Source organism: Arachis hypogaea, chromosome 17 (genome assembly GCF_003086295.3).
Source record: "Arachis hypogaea cultivar Tifrunner chromosome 17, arahy.Tifrunner.gnm2.J5K5, whole genome shotgun sequence".
Taxonomy (NCBI): Eukaryota; Viridiplantae; Streptophyta; class Magnoliopsida; order Fabales; family Fabaceae; genus Arachis; species Arachis hypogaea.
Window position 1 is genome coordinate 101,038,259 of NC_092052.1, and position 17,894 is coordinate 101,056,152.

The 17,894-nt window shown below is 41.1% G+C and overlaps 1 pseudogene; it reads right to left on the reverse strand.

Annotated features, from left to right (window-relative positions):
• Window positions 1–7,563: 7,563 nt before the first annotated feature.
• Window positions 7,564–12,700, reverse strand: LOC112766323 (mitochondrial carrier protein MTM1-like; annotated as a pseudogene).
• Between the last annotated feature and the right edge of the window lie 5,194 nt (window positions 12,701–17,894).

Below are 17,894 nucleotides of genomic sequence, written 5' to 3' on the forward strand. Positions count from 1 at the left end.
TTAATCGACTTGGAGCGGTGGTATCGACACCCCACCTTTGCATGAAATTCCCGACCTCAGCGGGGATAGCAACGGTGAGGGGAGATCAGAAGCTGGCAAGGAAGTGCTACAATGAAAGCCTAAACCTGAGAGGAAAAGGCAAAGAAGTTCACACAATAGAGCTCGGGGGAGCAAGGGTTAAAGAAGAGCTGCGACCCCAGCCCGGGGGAAAAACTGAGGAGATTCAGGTCGGCGAAGAGGAAGGAAAAAACACTCACATAGGAGCCAACCTAGGGGAAACCCTAAGACAAGGGTTGACTAAGCTCCTAAAAGATAATTCCGATCTCTTCGCCTGGAAGGCCTCCGACATGCCTGGGATAGATCCCGAGCTCATGTCCCACAAGCTCTCGGTCCACTCAGGGTCCCGACCTGTGCAACAAAGAAGACGCAAGCTCGGCCCAGAGCGAGCCCTAGTAGTGGAAGAGCAAGTACAGGCGCTCCTGGAAGCCGGCTTCATCAGAGAAGTCAAATACCCAACATGGCTAGCCAATGTAGTGCTAGTCAAAAAACAAAATGGCAAATGGAGGATGTGCGTCGACTATACCGACTTAAATAAGGCATGTCCCAAGGACCCTTATCCACTACCAAGCATTGACACCCTAGTAGACTCTAGCTCAGTGTATCAATACTTGTCGTTCATGGACGCCTACTCAGGGTATAACCAAATCCCAATGTATAAACCAGACCAGGAAAAAACATCATTCATCACGCCCAGAGCCAACTTTTGCTACGTGGTCATGCCATTTGGATTAAAAAATGCAGGGGCCACATATCAAAGGCTGATGAATAAGGTGTTTGCCCCTCACCTAGGGAGCTTAATGGAAGTGTACGTCGACGACATGTTGGTGAAGACCAAGAAAGAAACCGACCTCTTGTCTGACCTTTCACGAGTCTTTGACACCATAAGGTTGCACGGGATGAGACTCAATCCTGCAAAGTGCGCCTTCGCGGTGGAGGCAGGAAAATTTCTAGGATTCATGTTAACACAAAGAGGGATCGAAGCCAATCCCGACAAGTGTAGAGCTATCCTAGAAATGAAAAGCCCGACTTGTTTGAGAGAGGTCCAACAGCTGAATGGCCGACTAGCGGCTCTCTCCAGATTTTTGGCAGGATCAGCACTAAGATCCCTTCTACTGTTCTCCCTATTGAGAAAGGGACACCAATTTAAATGGACTCCTGAATGCGAGGAGGCGTTCCAAGAGTTCAAAAAGTTTTTGAGCCAACCTCCTATTTTGACCCGACCTGTAGCCGGAAAAGACCTCGTCCTATACCTATCCGTGGCAGACAAGGCCGTCTCAGCAGCCTTGCTAAGAGAAGACGAGGACGGCCAACACCCGATCTATTTCATCAGTAAAGTTCTACAGGGCCCTGAGCTAAGGTATCACAAATTAGAGAAGTTTGCCTACTCCTTAGTGGTAGCCTCTCAAAGGCTACGGCCTTACTTTCAAGCTCACACAATAAGAGTCCGCACGAACCAACCCATGTAGCAAATCCTCCAAAAGACGGATGTTACAGGAAGAATGGTTCAATGGGCAATAGAGCTCTCCGAGTTCGACTTGAAGTATGAAACTCGGACGGCGATTAAGGCCCAGTGCCTCGCCGACTTCATTGCAGAATATGCAGGGGATCAAGAGGATAAACCAACTACATGGGAACTCTATGTAGATGGATCCTCCAATAAAACAGGAAGCGGCGCAGGCATAATATTGGTAGATGAAAGGGGAACCCAGATAGAGGTTTCCCTCAAGTTTGAATTCCCAGCTTCAAATAATCAGGCAGAATATGAAGCCTTGATTGCAGGATTGAAGCTGGCAGAAGAAGTCGGTGCTACGAAGGTAACGATATACAGTGACTCTCAAGTGGTGACCTCCCAAATAAGTGGAGAATATCAGGCAAAAGACTCAAATATGAAGAGATACTTGGAAAAAACTCTGGAACACCTTGGGCGTTTTGCAGAAACCGAGGTCACGCACATAACTCGGGACCTAAATAGCAGAGCAGACGCCCTATCCAAGTTAGCAAGTACCAAGCCAGGAGGAAATAACAGAAGCCTGATCCAAGAAACCCTCCAGGAACCTTCAGTGGTAAAAGTGGAAGACAAACAAGAAGTCTTTGAAGTGGTCGGATTAAACCTCGGATGGATGAACCCCTTGGTCGAATACCTGAAATTCGACATCCTCCCCAAGGAGGAAAAGGAGGCCAAGAAAATCCGAAGGGAAGCACAACACTATACCTTGGTGAAAAATATTCTCTATCGAAGGGGGATATCAACACCATTGCTAAAATGTGTACCGACCTCAAGAGCCACCGAGGTATTAGAGGAGGTACATAGTGGAATCTGCGGGAACCATCTCGGAGCAAGGTCATTAGCCAGAAAGGTGATCCGAGCTGGATTCTACTGGCCAACCTTGCAGAAAGATGCCACAGACTTTGTGAAAAAGTGCCAACCATGTCAAATGCATGCAAATTTCCACGTGGCCCCCCCAGAGGAGCTCATCAGTATCACTTCCCCATGGCCCTTTGCAAAATGGGGAATGGATTTATTAGGTCATTTTCCCCAGGCGCCAGGACAAGTCAAATACCTGATAGTGGGAATAGATTATTTCACAAAGTGGATAGAAGCAGAACCACTGGCCACCATCACTGCACAAAGAAGTCGGAGGTTCCTCTACAAAAATATAATCACAAGGTATGAGATACCTTATTCCATTACCACAGATAACGGAACCCAGTTTACCGACTCCACCTTTAGAAGTCTAGTAGCCAGTATGAACATCAAACACCAGTTCACCTCAGTGGAACACCCACAAGCCAATGGGCAAGCCGAAGCAGCCAACAAAGTCATACTGGCAGGGCTGAAGAAAAGATTACAAGATGCGAAAGGAGCTTGGGCGGAAGAGCTCCAACAAGTACTATGGGCTTACAGAACAACCCCCCAATCCGCCACTGGAGAAATACCCTTCCGGCTAGTTTATGGCGTAGAGGCCATGATCCCAATAGAGGTCAATGAGCAAAGCCCAAGAGTGATTTTCCATGACGAGATCAGGAATATACAAGGGCACAAAGAGGAGCTCGACTTGCTCCCCGAAATCCGAGAAGAAGCCCAGATAAGAGAAGCAGCGTTGAAGCAAAGGATGACCGCGAGATACAACAAAAAAGTCATTCGAAGGAGCTTCACCCCAGATGACTTGGTCCTAATCAAAAACGATATTGGAGTCAACAAATCGGGGGAAGGAAAGCTCACTGCCAATTGGAAAGGACCATACAAGATCAACGAGGTCTTAGGAAAAGGCTATTATAGGGTAACCGACTTCGACGGCAACGAGTTACCAAGATCATGGCATGCTTGTAATATGAAAAGGTACTACAGCTAAAAGCGAACCCTACTCCCTGATGTACTCTTTTCCCAATTTCATGATTTTTTCCCAAAATCAAAGGGTTTTTTCTGAAAAGGGTTTTTAACGAGGCATCATAGTAGGGGCTAAGGGAAAATAAATTATCAAAGGCCCTTAGTAGCAATAAGGTACCTCCTCAATTAATAAAGATCTCTTTCATTTTAAATATCTCTTTTAAATTCCCTTTTTTTTCCCTTTTCTACGAAACGCGCCGATTTAAGCTCGACAAAACGTGAAAATCTCATGAACCGACCTAGATGGTCGTCAGGATAAAACGACGAGGTACAAGTCGGCGTAAAGAGGCTATAGAAGTCGATCATGATAAACTCGGGAGCAGTCCGACTCATAAGTCGAAATGCGAAACCGAGTAAAATTAAAATGAATCGCAAAAGTAGCCTAAGTCACGAAAAACTCAATAAAACAAAATTGAGTACTAGGAATAACAAAAAGAGATAGAAAAAAACTAAGAAAAAGTTGTAAGGCTGCCTCGAGGATAAAAAAGATTCAGAAAAACAGGCAAGCCCCAAAGAATAGGCTTTTTTCAGAAAAGATCAAAAGAATAGAAAAGCATGCGCGCATAAGGTAACTCAAAACCCTTATCCAAAAAAGGGCATTTATTTAAAATGCTAAACCCTTATTAAAAAGGGTATCGTGAATTGTTTTGTTTACGGCCTTAAAAGGCCAAAAATTGTTGCAAACATCAACAAATAAATATAAAAGAGTTTAAAAAGAGGGGCCCACAGGCCAGGCCCCAATAGCCGAAATCACTTCTTAACAAGAGGAGTAGAAGGAGCACCACCAGCAGAGTCGGAAGGAACGCCAGGAGCAAGGGCTGGAGAGGAAGTCGGAGGAGTAGTAGAAGAACCCGGAGCGTCCTTAGAGCGAGGAGGGGACTCTATGATCCTCTGCCCTTGAGTCTTCAAATCGGACTCGGACTCCACCACGGGGACAGGAGGATCCACGATGGCACCATCAACAACAATCTTATCAGGGTCCAAAGGAGAAAGGTCCAAGTTAGGAGCAATGACTCCGACCTGCTCCTTAAAAACCCTCCAAGCCTCATCAGCACCATCGGCAATAGAGTCCTCTAACTCGGTATAGGCCTCCGGGCATTCAGCAAGTCATTCTTTACAGACACAAGATCACCAAATAAACTGTTGTAGCTGGCTTGCGCTGCCTTCCTCAAATCCACCTCCATGTTGCATTGGGCTTGCAACTTCCTCCCACTCTCCCGGAGGCTATCTCTCTCCTCCCTCAGCCTGGCGACTTCCTCCTTCAACTTCCCCTCATGCTCTTGATATATGAGAAGCCTTCCTTCCAGCTCTTCGACCCTCGAGGTCATCCCTAAAGAGCTGAGAGGGGCCTTCTCGAAAATATCCAAGAGTTTGCCACAAACCCCCGCCGCCTTCAGACTCTCCTCAACCAGAGTGGTAAGGTGGCGCCGAACAGAAACATCATCCATGTTTATGCGAATGTTGGGATAGATGTTCTTTCGGACGAATGCAAGAGCATCCGCCTTCACCTCACCAGAAGAGCCAGACTCTAAGGTCTTGCGCTTCTTATTATCTGGTTCAGAAGAAGGTCGAGCAGAGGGGGGTGGCTGAGAGAAAGTTGAAGAAGAAATTACAATGGGCTGAGAGGGAGTCCCAACATTCCGAGGAGGAGGAGGAGGAGAGATAACTGCCCTGGCGCCACCAGTCCTGGCGCGAGACCTTGCTTTAGCCTCCTGGACCCTTTGGTAAGATTCCTGAGCGTTTGCCTTTACCATCTCTGAAAAAAGCAACAAATAATAGATTAGACTAGTCGGATAATACGGCCAGACAAGTCGGAAATCCAGCAAACAAATAAAAGCTACCTAGCTGTGCCTGGACAAAGGTCGGAGACCCCTGGAGAAACTTTCTTGTGTCCAAGTATGGGGCCCTCCCCCACACTTCTCGGAGGAACCCCACAATGGCTGCTTCTACCTCATTTAGGTCATCCAGACCATATTTCTCGCAGGGGGAGGCCTCCAGCCAATATAAAGAAAATCGGGGAGAAGAATTATCATCCAGGAAAAAGGGGTGGTGACCCTCTACAGCTTGCACTTTGAAAAAGTAGTTCTTGAAGTCGTGAAAGGATTCGTCAAAAAGGGTGAAGATTCTCCGACCTTGTATGGCTCGGAACGACACCCACTGTTGTTTATTGTTTAGCCCACTGAAGGGTTTTGTCATATGAAAAAGATGAAAAGAAATCTTTAAAGAAGTCGGGAACTCTAAAGCCTGGCTGATGAATTGATAAATTTTCAAAAAACCCCAAGAATTGGGGTGAAGCTGGGTGGGAGCGACTCGACAGTGACGTAAAACAGATATCTCAAAATTTGAAAAAGGAAGAAAAACACCCAAACGGGTGATCATGCATTCATACATAAAGAAAAAATGAGGGGCCGCCTCATTGACTCTTCCAAAACAAACCCAGTCTTCAGGACCCGGGACTACCAATTCATATTTTGGTTCGTCATCCTCAGAAGTACAAATTCTGTGATGAGTGCGAAGGTTGGTAATGAACTCAGAATCGACTGAGGGCTCCTCCCCTAAAACCGTGACATCAACCCAGTGAGAGAGAGCATCTACAGAAGCCATTTCTTTTTATAAAAAAGGGGGTAACAAAACCTACAAGGGGAAAAGAAAAATCACCAACACGGTCTCTAAAGGGAGGAGGATGCGAAACTAAAGTCTACAAATCAAATTTATCTACAAAGGCATATTAAAGAACTAACCTTTATCCGGAAATAAGGGTTGGAAGCAAAAGCCTTCGAAAACGCAAGAATGCAGCACGAACGAATGCAAGGGAAATTTGAAAGATCGCAGAAACGAAACAACGAAAGAGAGGAAAAATATTTATAAGAACGTTAGGGGCATAATGGTAAAATCGGGGCAATCATTAATGAAGATGCACCGTTACCAAGGCCATTAAATCCCTACGCACACCCCTAACGGACACGACGCTTGATTGGACGTAACCGTCAGAACCAAAAGGTCACGAAAAATCACGTCGGTTTTCAAACCATCACGTCGGTCCTCTTGCAAATCGGCTATGACCCCGAGTTGAATACTCGAACCCAACTCTTAAAAAGAAATTGGGCTCGAGTAGGGGCACTGTTCATACCCTGGCCCAATAAATAGGGCCCAGGATCCAAGCAAAGAAGCCCAACCCAAAGGGTTGGCCCTCCCCCAGTACCAGCTAATCCCCAGAAGTCGGTACTGAACACGACCTGCTCCAAAGAAGTCGGATACGAGGATTAGCTGGCAGATAACACTCATTCGAATGAGTAACTGCCCCTGGAAACTCTCTAACCACTTCATAGGGCCATATCTTAACCTCCCTAAGATATGGGAACGGTTATCCGCCTAAAAAGGTGGCACTATTTCAGCGGTGGTTATTGGTTCACCACTATAAATACACTGACACCATTCAGGTATCTCTAAGTTCCAATACTCTCTAACCTGCTCACACTCTTGCTAACTTAGGCATCGGAGTGTCTTTGCAGGTACCACCCCCCATTCTTTCTCACGTACAAGTCGGACGGAGGAACACCGAGTACCAGGTCCACTCGAAAGCCACCTCCTTCATACGTTTGGGCCAACCAACGCCATCCAGCCCATTAATCTCCGGTTACCCATCGTAACACCGTTCATATCGTTTCAATGTTTATAATTTAAAATAACTAAAAATCCATCAGCATAATCTAAAAGAGTAAAGTCTAAAATAATATAGTTGAAAGGTTATGACCTTCCGTACATTTTTTGCTCTTTGAAACATTTCATGCTGAAAAATAACCGGCTTCAAATTTTAAATGTTACTACTTTCAAGTTGAAGTGTATGTTGCGACTTCAAAATCGTTCATGTGTTCATGTATCTTCATTTAAAACAAACTTTTTCACGGATGAAAAAAGAGCTAGAGACTTAGATGCAGCTAATTTTATGTGAAATTGATAATTAAGAATCATTTGATAATTTGATACTTCACTAAATTGTCATCTAATGATCTTTAAATATCAATTTCATATGAAAACAACTGAGTTTCCAACAAAAAAAAAAAAAAGAACAAATACTATGGAAAATTGTATCTTCTACAACATTCACAAACAGATTTACAGATCTTAAACTTTCAGCGAGTAAATGAACTGGATTTATGATAATATGGCAAAGATGTACTATAACAAGAATTTTGTGAATTCGTAGTATTCTATAAAAGCAAAGAGAACCACCTATTTTTTCACTGCAAGCTTATCACTTTCCAGTTAGAAGCCGACTCATGGTCTCAAATTGTACAAAGGCACTTATTGACTTATTGACTTTCCTATGCATGTGGAGGACAATTAATGGATCATTCCATCATCACTTATTAGGAGGTGCCAACTGCAGCATGTACTGTTTTGCCAGTTGACTCTGACGTATTGATATCTCAGAAACATCCTTGTTCTTCTGGGATCTAGTTTGGTGTCTTTGATGTATTCTACACTATTACGCTATAGCTTCAAAAAGTAGAATTTGAAGTTTTGAACCACTCCAGCAAATAAGAGTCAATGATGAATGCAAGTATATGTTACGATGAAGTCTTCTGTCTATGATGCAAGGCATGCTTGACAACTTCATAGAAGGAGACAACTATACCAACTGATGGACCGCTGCGGCCTACACGGGGACCAACACCTGTGAATAGCCCTCTCAATCCTCCATCCCTGTCCCAAGAAAAAATGTTCCAATGTCAGTCCAAAGCTTATGTGCTAAATGTAATGATATGGGGGACCAGTCATCAACTTATAAAAATGCAGCTACCTCCAAATCTCTATCAGTGTTGTTCTTGTTGTCATCTGTAATGTCCTTTCTCGATCCTTCTGTGAAAATGCAAAAGAGATCATGTTAGAGAACATGGAATACTCAAAGGCTCAAACTATGCATTCATTATTAATGTGCAGTAATTAAATGCATACGTTCTAAAATAAAAATTAGTAATAGGGACGGAGAAAAAGAATTACAGCAAACCATTACAAAAAGTTAATGCAAAGAATAATTTTTAATCATCATGCATTAAAGAGGGTCAATTATGCAACTATACAGGTTTGTGTGAGACAAACCAAACCTCAACAGCTTACTAATGCATAAATATTCCAACTGCATTGCACTTACATTCAAATTTCATCATTTTCTAAATCCAATGAACATATTAATGCATATAAAGGTGGACATTTGAAAAGTGTCCCCACAGTCCCAAAAATAATCATTGAATAAGTCCGTATTACTTGTATACATGGCATATCTAATTGTGTCTACGGCTTAGCTAACTGGAGTTAAGACTAAGACCCAAATCAGCATAATGATGCTGCAAGTTTGATTTTAGCCAGCAATCTGTGCTGTATCTAATTTCAGCTAGTTAGCTACTTCTATTGATGATCTACCCAGCCTGACCCGGACAGGAGCTGGTCCTGGCTGGTCAAACAGGCAAACACTAGTGCCAGTCTGTTTGGCAGACCTGAGTAGAGGTCTGTCCTGGCTGGCAAGGCACTAGGGTCAGTCTGCCCAGCCTGACTTTGCTAGAGGCCTGTCCTGGCCAGACCCGACCCCTAGCCGGCCAGACACTAGGGCCAGTCTGCCTGACCTTATTCAGCCAAAAGCCTGTCTTGGCCGGCCAAATACTAGGGCCAGTCGGCCCCGCCTGACCCAAGCAGAGTCCTGTCTTGGCCTAGTTATCATCTAAAAGCTTAGTTTTAAGAAACCACCTCTATTTGCCGTCGAGTTTTTGCCACATCAAGTGGACATGTGGCAGCAGCTGCGACAGTTCCTGCAACAAAACCAGCCAATTTTCCCCAAGGATAGTGGCTGCAGTTGCTTCATCACCCACAAGGCCAAGAAGTTTTTTCCTTATCTGTAAAGAAGCTCTATGGTAAAAAAGAAAAATAAGCAATACATTTTATTCATCGAATGTAGAAATCCTACTGGCTCAAGGGTTAACCAGCAAATTCCAGAGTAAGGAACATCACGAAAAAGTTGAGCTCCAAGGCCAGTTCCACCAATAACGGTATCTATGTACTGTGAGGAAAACATAATCAAAACCACAATAATTATTAATTGAGGTAACAAAAATTATAACAGATATAATCATGTGCAACAGTAACAGCATACTAACTCCTTTGTAACAGACATGTTGGAAAAATCTACCGTAAAACGTATTAACTCAGAATTAAAAGAGAGAAAGATGCCAGAAGAACACTTACAACTTTGAAGTCTCTCTGTACCCCTGATTGGGTTGATGGCTCCAATCAATGTCTTAAAAATCCCCGGAGGCTTCCCACTTCCGGTTGCTTTAAATGCCTAAACAGAGAGATAGAATATGCAAGGGGGAAAAATGAGAGATTCAATTCAGCCCGACAGAAAAAACTCAAACACTTTAGAGGAGCTATTAAGAATCTGTAGCAAAATCATGCAATGAATCCACATTTTAAGATTTCAAATCAACTACCTGCATGCACGTCCTTGCAAGCTCTACAGGATAACACGAAACACAAGCCAACGAACGTGCAACTGATCCGGCAACTAATGGAACATAAGGTGTTAAGTTTGGAGCATTCTGAGTAGTAAACTCCTCCATGAAGTTGCGAAAGATGTCATAACAAGGCATATAGATCCCAACCTGTTGGACAAGGAAAATATAAGGCCATTAGCATGTAACTATATCTTGGACAAAACAGATTGTAGGCAAAGTATGAAGCAGAAAACGAATTTCCAAAAAGAAAGGGAGCTTACAGTCGGCACAACCAATGCTAAACTTGCACTTGTGCCTCTCCATAATCTTATAAACCTTTCCTGCATAAATTCACTCCTGTGAACCCTCTTATAGTAAGTTATTTTCATGGAAGGTACAAGATAAATACATAACTTCAAATAAAAAACGAATCCGTTTCAGTGTTTGCTACATAGCTTTTGTCATACCTTTTTGGCGATGATATTATCAGTTACATCAAACAATTAAGGCAAATTGAATTGAATTGAAATGATAAGATTGGAGGTAGTAACTAACCTGACGCGCAACTTTGTGAAGGACATCTAGCGTGCCTTTATAGCGGTTACAACCGGAATGACATGGCGGCGGCGCGGCAGCAGAGGTTGAAAGAGATTGACAAACGGCGTTTGGTTGAAGACAGATGTAGTGGTAAGGATAGGGAACCCTGGTAGCCTGTGCTTGCAGCCTTGTCTTGGCATCATCGAGAGGATTAACGATGATGGAGCAGCACCGGCGGCGGAGAAGCCCTCTCTCCAATACTCAATTCCGCATCGGTGAAGAAGATGAAGACGAGGGTGACATCGGCGAAACGTTTCTTTCTTACAACTAAAGTCACATGTCACTTTTTTATTGCACTAATAAAATCTTACCTTGTAAAATTAAAAGGAATTTTTTTTTATTAATTTTACAACCAAAATATATCACATATCATTTTTTTATTATAATTGAAATTAAATTTTTTTCTTCAAAATTAAAGAATTCTTCATTCTTTCTTACTAATTTTACAACAAAAATATGCCATTTGTCACTCTTTCATTGTAGTTGAAATCAAATTTTTCCCTCCAAATTAAAGAATTCTTTCCTCCTCCCTCTTCTTTTTTTATTTCTCTCATTCCTTCAACAACTCTATTTATTTTATATATCATTATCAATATTAATGACTAATTATTAATTTGACAATCAAAATGTACAACATAACATTCTTTAATTACATTAAAATTGAAATTGAAATATAATTATATTATATGTATCATATATTATTATCTAATTTAATAATCAAACTAAATTCTGATAGAAATTGGAACAGAAATATGATGGAGTCAATTTTTCCAATTGATATATGCAATAAAATTTTTTCAATCAAACCAACAGAGGAGGAGGATGAAGTTAATTGGTGCTGGACAAAATCTGATATATATGAAGTTGGATCAGAATACAAAATTGCTTATGGATTCTTTCATTCTCCTACTTCATTGAGGTCCCAAAACATACAGAACAATAGAGTATGAAATAGCATTTGGGAATTGAAATTACCTCATAAAATTAAGGTTTTCTTATGGAAGAGTCTTCATGAAAAATTTCCGGTGTTGCAACAAGTTCACAGCCGGTTTGCATCCACCCCTGCCAGTTGCCCAAGATACATGCTGAAGGACGAATCGATTTCTCATGTTTTGCAAAGCACTGTCTTCAATAATCTGGAGTCTAAGCTTAATAACCCTTGAACTATGGAGGAGAGAAGAAGAGACCTTTTTCAATTGGTGGCAACGAGCCTTATCCTGGGCAGCAGCTCAATTCGACGGTAGACAAAAGACCCTCTTCATAGCGGCGCTGTGCTGGAGCACTTGAAAAGTGAGGAATCGATATGTTTTTGAGAAGGTAATAAGCCCGGTACCAGAGATAGTGAAAGAAGCCAGCATTTTAGTGCGTGAAATCATTATCCATACCTGATGGATGCTCATAACTTCCTTTATTCTTACTTTACTCATTAAGCTATTAGTCGTCCAGTCACAGTTAGTGATAAATGGGAATACCCAATTCTTTTGTACTTCCTTATGGAAACACCTTTATTTTATATTAATAAAATAACATTTATCTTTGGACAAAAAATATAATTGTTCGATATGTCGGGTCACCAGACAGTTCGAGGAGGTCTCGGGGGTGGAAAAGTGGGTTCCCGCCTGTCTTCAAGTGGGGTGTGGACAATGGAGTAGACGAGCTTCCGAGCACTTCAGGTGGAGGGGAGTGTCACCTGCAATGACACTTCGAAACTCAAGTCAGTAGAGTGTATAGGTGATGTGAGGACTGGGAGTAGGGTGACGTACCTGGGGGGAGGGGTAGGACCCTCCCCTTATATATGTTTTCAGTGAGGGGGCCCCACAGAGGAAGGCCTCCTTCCAGGAAGGTTCCTTCTCACAGCTGTCAAGCAGCTGGCACCAGGGGTGCATGGCTGGGTCGCTAACCAGACGGGTCTTGTGCGTTGACCCATCCGAGCGGGTCGCGACGTCGTCGGACCGGGTCGCCTGATGTGCCTAGCTGGGCTGGGCCTTAACAGTGCCCCCAACACGCCAGTTGCGGCCGCGGGTGCCGTTGGTGGCGCGTTCCGTCTTTCCTTTTGCAGGTCGTCGCTGAGTGTTCGGTTTCCCGTGGAGAGGACGCGCCTTGCGCGTGTGCAGGCCTGTTCGCTGCCAGGGATAACCTTCGTCGCCTCGTTCTCCACGTCGAGCATTTAATGCTCATAATGGGTTATTCAAAACCCTGCGGGTAAAGACCTTTTTACCCTTGCCTTTCGCGCTTCTTGAGTCAGTTTCCAAATTTCCCATCCAGTTTCATTTCTCACTCACTCTCCACTATCTCCCTCTTTCTGCGTTTGCTTCCTCCATTTTTTCATTCTCTGCTATGATTCCTTAGGTTGTTTGCATTAAAATTCCCTGCTCTCCCAGATTAATACAAGCGCATTTGGTAAGCTTTATTTCTTACTTGCTGCTTTATTTTGCTGTTCGTGCCATTTGTTTCCACGTTTTGCTTCTGCATGCATGCTGCTTCCCTGATTGATTCGCATGTTGGATGACATTAGCGTCAAGTAGGTTTTTTAGGAGGGTTGCCATTTCAGTACACTAGTTTTTAGTCCTTACTTAGGATTTGCTAGGATTTGTTTCGGCCATGTTTAATCGTAGTCATTGGATGGGCAAGCTGTAGTTTCTGAGTTAGTTCCAACCTCCTGGTCTCCTAGTCTAACTGAGTGGTGCCCCCACTGTAGGTATGGCCCAACGTCGTGCTGCCCTGGTCCCCGTCGCGGGCACGCAATGTAACAACCCTAATTTTCGAGTACGCGAGATCTTTTCTAAAGGCACGGATTTCTCCGGAAGATCAGTAAAGAGAACACCTCTTCTATATCAACAAGTATCTCGATACTCATTGTCATTATGTCATCCTTAAGCTAGAACCTTTTCTGAGGCAAGCTCGATAATGCGGTCACGAAGAACCTAGTTTTTGAATTGTATCGGTTGGCAGTTTTGATTCTGATTTTCGTAAATAGTCTCTGTTTGACGAACCGGACTTGATTCATGAGAGGAGAGAGATAATAGTATAATATTATCATTATATTAGTATTAGAAAATGCTTGAATGATATTATAAGGTTACCTGGTCTGTTTTAGTTAAAAACAGGAAAATCGGTTTAACCGGGTTTACGGTTTACTGGTGCAGCTTAGCACCAGCACTCTCTGATGACTTTAGCAATGCTAAGGCCTCATCATACATATTTTATTCTCATAATAAATATGTTACTAGTGTCATTTATGCTAGTAGCTCAGAAAATAATTTTTAGAGATGTTTTTACAAGTGTTCCGATACATCTAGTTTTAGTAGTTATACACCTGAGATATTTTAATATTATTTTAACCCACCTCCAAGCCAACCAATCACAACTCACCCTACACCCCCAAGACCTCCAAGGCTGTCTCATTTCATCATTTTGGCCGAAAATAACAAGAGAGAAAAGAGAGAAACTTTCATGAACACTTAATCTTCAAAGTTTGATTTCTCTGAACTAAAACTCAAATCAAAACTCCGATTTCACCAAAATGATCCTCTCTTCTTCCTCTACATAACCATGTGACTTATCAAGGCTGTAAATAAGGTGAGATGGCTGTCTCCCTCCCTCTTCAATTCGGTTTTCAAGGAAAACCATGCAAAACATGTGTTTTCTTGATGTTCTTCCTTAGGAATCATGCTTAACTTGACTTGAGGGCAAAGAAACGTTAATTTCCAGCAAGTCTAAGGTGAGATATCTCTTCCTAATGTTCTTAGGGAGATTTGGTCAGTTGAGAGTTTGTGGATTTAAAGTTTTTTTTGATGTGTTTTAGGAGGAAAAAGTGCTTTAAGAACACTTCAAAGAGTAACCAGATTTGGAGCAGCAAATCAAGGTAGGGTTTGACAAATTTAATATTGATTGATTGTGTTTGAGATGTGTGATTATGATATGGTTTGGTTATGCTTGAAATTGATTGCTTATATGAGTTATTCTTGGTGAAAGTTTGTTGAAATTTTGATGAAATTTGATGATATTCAAGCTATGAATGTTGTTCTTGAGGGCTGCTGAAAAAACGAACCATAGGCCTTAAATTGGGGTTCAATTTGTGTTAAAATCATGTAAAAAAGATGGAATTTTAGTGGATGGGAATTTATTATGAATTATAGTAAAAATCGGTTGCTGAAAAGACTAAAAAACGAGTAAAAACAGAGAAAGAATCTGAAGAATTTATGAAGAACATGAAGAACACTTTGAGTGTGATGAAGAACAATGAAGAACACCTTTTTGATCCATAAAAGGGCAAGGAAGTAAATATTTTGGTGTTTGGGGGGTTATTTTGTAATTTCTGAAAGTTAGGGTGGTAAAAGTAGAAATATTAAAAGTTACAGGTGGTAAAAAGTGAATTTTAAAGGTTAAAAGTAAAAATAAGTTAATTTTCGAAAATTTAATAATAAAATAATAAAAAATAATAAAATATTAAATAATAATATTTAATTAAAAATAATATTTTAATAAAAATAATAAAATAATGCGAAAAGGCAGTTTTCTGTAAAAGCTTTAGAAAGACAACTTTAAGTGCAGAATCTTATAATTACCTTCATAAAACACTTAGGGAGTGGTAATAACATGATAGTGAGGCAAAGATAAAGAAAAGATAAAAGTTAAAGAAAAGATAAAAACCAAAGAAAATTCTGTAAAGTTTTAATGACAGAAAAACAGACAGAGACTAGTGAACAAACTAGGGCAACATAGTTAGTCCTTGAGTTGCGACTAGGGTTAGGTATTATATGAAAAGTTAAACTGTTTTAGTATAGACTTAATGAACCTATACTTGGGACAGGCTAACTATTCATACCGAAATTTACATAAGCTTTAAATACATACGTTAAGTAGAGAAATCAGAGCAGAGTAAAGAAAACACAGAGAACAGAGTAACCAGAGAAAAGTAAAGAGATACAGAGAAAAGAGTAATCAAAGCAGAGTAAAAAGACAAAGTGAAAAGAGTAATATGATAAAGAGAAATGGTTTGAGCCAAGATATTGTGAAATTGAAAGATGTAAAGTTTGTATAGTATGATTGAATAGAGAAAGAAAGAAGTACTGCATAAGAATGTGAAAGTGATGATGAATAATGAGAATGATATTGAATGATGATAATGAGAAAAGAGTAATATAACAAAGAGAATAGATGAGAAGAGTATAAAAATAAAGAGTTAAGCCTTGTGGCATGATATTCTATTATATGTTCATCTGATACTTTTCTATTGGCCCTAGAGGTCCTGTAGGCCCAAGTTCACCTACAGTAAGTTGTTATTGCTGTAGGCCGAAGTTCACCTGCAGTGAATATCAATTGTGTATCTCAGGGTGTTGCTCCTGTAGGCCAAAGTTCACCTACAGAGAATTATGATACCTGTAAGCCGAAGTTCACTTACAGGGGGCGTTATTTCTGTAATGGCCATAAAAATATGGTATGGATGATTGGTTATATGATGGATATGGATCATAAGGTGGTGTTTGGAAGGCTTGTGAGTATGGTTGAGGTTCATGTTGAGGATAAGAATCATAAGCATATGGTTGTGGTGCTTGATCATCACAAAAGGAGTCACCATAGCCATTGAATTGACATGTACTAGGATGGTAATTATACCTATAAGTATTCGGAGGTTGTTGCCAATAGGAGTGATCAATTCCTTGAGGCTCCTCCCATCTTTGTTGGTTCCATCCATAATGAGTGTCATCATTGAAGTTCATATTTCCTACAACACTTAGAACCAAACTCATAGCCAAGGTGAGAATTCATAGTGGAAAAGCAAAATAAAACTAACAAAAACTAGCAAATAAAGAAAAAAGCAAGATATTCACACTATTCACATATATACAATAACCAATAACACAACACCATTGCAACTTTCCCCGGCAACGGCGCCATTTTGATGATTAGATTTTTGACAGTTTAGAAATTCACTAATGAAATCTCGTTGTAAAGTATAGTTTCTAAACCAAGCAATAATCCTTTCATACAAAAAGTTGTTTGTCACTAGTACAAACCCCTAAAATTTATAAACCGAAGTATTGGACCTCGGGTCGTTCTCCCTAGGAATTACAATAAAGTGATTTGTTATTGGTTGTGAGTTATTTTGGGGTTTTGGATAAGAAGCATGAAAAGCAAATGGCAATGAAAATAAACTAATAGCTAACAAAGCTCTTGGTAAGATATGAGAACTAGAAGTCCTATCCTAGTTATCCTCCTCAATTGTGATGAGAATTGTTCATTGCTCCCACTTAGTTAACCCCTAACCATGGAGGAAAGTCAAATGGATGAATCAATTTGATTCCTCAAGACCTAATCAACTCCTAAAGGAAAGACTAGCTTTAGAGGCATTCAAATCAATTAGCAATCTCTAATTATCAATCAACAAAAGAATTAGATAACTCAAGAGTCACTAATCACTCTACCTAGGCCAAGAGAAACAAAATCTATACAAAAATCCAACCAAGCATTTCATCAAACACTCGGAAGGCACAAAGGAAAAGTATAGCAAATCACAACAAGAATGAATTCTAACTACAATTGAATACAAAGAATTAACAACAACAATCAAGGAAATCACAATTATCATGAACTACCTCAAATTGCATTATTGAAAGGGAATAAAAGAAACAACAATCTATCCAAAACAAAGTGAAGAATCACAAGAATTAAAGTACATAACTAGAGAGAGGAAGAGGAGAAGATTAAGAATTGGCAAAGGAGAATTGAATTAAGGCATGAATTAAACCTAGATCTAAGAAGAGAGATTAACCCTAACCTAATCCTAATCCTAGAGAGAAGTGAGAGCTTTTCTCTCTAGAACTACTCTAAACTAAAGCTATGACTAACTTCTAATCTAATTCCCTCTCCCCTTTAATCCTTGATCCTTTTATTCCTTTCTATCAGCAATTGGCGCCAAAAAATGGGTTCAGAAACCCCTCAAAATCGCCAGGCACGTGTTGCCTTAATGAAGTCATGTGCAGACATCGACGCATGCGCGCACGGTACGCGTGCGCGCACCTGGCTGATTCCGCAATGTGCGCGCGAGCGCCTTGTGCGCGTGCGCGTGCATGGTCGTGATCAATTCTTTGGCTTTTTGTGCTTCTCTCCACTTGCATGCTTCCTTCCTTGCTTCCTTTGATCCATGCCTGGCCTATTTCAATCTTGGAATTACTAGCAAACACATCAAGGCCTCTTATGGAATCAAGGAGAAATCAAAATTCATCAAAATAAGGCCTAAAATGCATGTTTTTACACTTAAGCACAAATACGGGAGAGATAACAAAACCATGCTAATTCATGGGTTAAATGCGAGAAAAAGGTCATTAAAATACTCTAAATTCAATACAAGATAAACC